This window comes from Phoca vitulina, unplaced genomic scaffold (assembly GCF_004348235.1).
Source record: "Phoca vitulina isolate PV1807 unplaced genomic scaffold, GSC_HSeal_1.0 scaffold19, whole genome shotgun sequence".
NCBI lineage: Eukaryota > Metazoa > Chordata > Mammalia > Carnivora > Phocidae > Phoca > Phoca vitulina.
In genome coordinates, this window is record NW_022589722.1 from 33,486,393 (window position 1) to 33,488,697 (window position 2,305).

Here is a 2,305-nt window from a genome sequence, read left to right on the forward strand (position 1 = left end):
GAATTTTCACACTAGGTCCTCCAATCCATGAGCATGATGAACCCCTCCATTTATTCAAGTCTTGGTTTCCCTCAACAGCTACTTTTGTAATATTTGTATTTGTCAGTGTAAAAGTGTTGCATATTTTTGTTCGATGTGTTCCTTCGCAAAACATACTGAAAGTGTTTTGATGTTATGGCAAGTGATACTGTCCTCTTAGTTCTATTTCCTATTTGTCTGTGGCCAACATAATAAAAAATATAATTGATTTTTGTATCCTGAGCAGAGTTCGAGTGACTTTGGTAAATGCACTGATTGGTTCTCATAGTTTGTAGACTTTTTAAGATTCTTCAGCCACGAAATCATGTGAAAAATGGCACTGGTCCCTCATCCTTTCCGATCTCTATTCTTAAATTTGTTTTTCCCCGTTTATGTATGTATCACACTTGGGTCTCGGCACCGTGTGGGGGGAGCACTGGTCACCCACACAAATGCCTTCCTTCAGTGGTCGCCACGCCTACCACCTGATGACACACCAGCCTGTCTCCCCAACAAAGCCGGACTCTCATCCACCACAAATTTAAATCCTACTGTGATGCGTGCCGTTGAGGGTTTTGTAGGAAACGCAAGGTGTCAGCCCGTCACAAACTCACCAAAGACAGCACGTCCCACCTGCTCTCCCTCTTCTTCCTCCTCCTTTCTCTGTCTCTCTGTCTCTCTGTCTCTGTCTCTGTATCTGTCTTAGAACCAGAATACAGAAGTGTGTCTGGACAAGTTATTAAAGTCAGACTTTTCCGAGATACGCATCAATGGATGGGCCTGATAGGGTTGGGAATGATGACAGGCCTTGCCAACCATGCTATTTTCTATAAATCCAATGAATGATGAAAGTGGAGAAAACATATATACAAAATACGACGTCATAATTCACATTCTATGCAGCTACGAAACCTTTACAAACTTGGATATCAATCTGAAAACACGTCATGGATTTTCAAGGTAATTTTGGGGGGAACAGCGCAGCATGTTTAAGGATGACCGACCTGAAGGCACTCTTACGAGGAAGTGCGCAGGGGCGCTCACGGCACAGACCACAGCGATCAGGGCTCCCGGGGACAGCCCGCAGAGAAGGGGCGCGAGGATGCGCGAGACACGCACGCGATTACCATCCCAACCCACTATTAAACCAACCACGTGATGTCGAGCGAAAGAACAAAGTCCCAAAGAGGCTATGATTTCTTTGACAACATAAGGCACTAAAATATAACACAATTTTTTAAATAGAGACACACAGTAAAGTATAAGACTAAGTGGGAGGAAGCAAGCCAACTCTACCGTAGTTATTTGCCCCTTGAAACCAGCATCTTAGTAAGAACCAGAAGCGAATACGAGCAGCTGTGGGCGTTGCGGGCGGTGGACATGTTAGTATCTGTTAGTCTTTCTGGGTCCTCTTGTGCACGGCTGAAGTTTGACACCCTTTCTCCCCAAACCCCGGCAGGTGCTGCAGAAGGACCATGGGCTCAGTGTCTGCTTCCCCACTCGCTCTTCCCTCACATCGAGCCAAGTATCAGGGCTGTCAGTTTTCCCTGATCTATTCTGAAGTTGTTTTTCTCGAAGCACCGAATACTACACGCTGAGTATGCGCAGGCAGACGTGCATATTCACGTTACAACGTGAGATAAAACCTACTGTACTTTGGGGGGACTTCTCAAGAGTTCATTCAACAATCGTCACTAATGCCAACACCAGTTAGGCCCGGGCTTGGCACAGGGATGAAGGAGGATGGGGGCCCCGCCTGCCGGCATGGACCTTGCAGACTGGCCGTCCTGCTGTCCGTGACGCTCTCAATGCCGCCTTCCTCCCGTGACCGTGGCTCAGAGCCCACTGGGTGTCCAGGGATCCAAGTGGCCTGTCTTGTCCCTTTGCACACACGCACGCATCCACACTGTTGGGGAAATATTAAAAAACAAAGCCAACTCTTCTCAAACACAGAGAACTTCCCCAAACAGGAGTGGAGACAGAAAATGGGCCTATTGGTGAATAAGCACTAAGGCAGGACGGGACGAGGGTCGTGGACAATCTGCTAAGAAAGCACAAAGACGGGAAGGAATCTTGCCCGCACGTGTCCAGGCAGACTCACCCCGTCCATCCATGTTCTCAAGAGGAACATAACTAGCCTGCAAGTACGAGGGGGCCTGCTGGGTCCCCTCTGTCCCACGGTCAGGCCTACCATGATCATGGTCACTGGGGAGACCCCCTGGTTGGCCGCCCTAATCTTTAGGACGGGAGGTGGTTTTGCAGAGTGGAGCAAGGTGCCCCCCAGAGA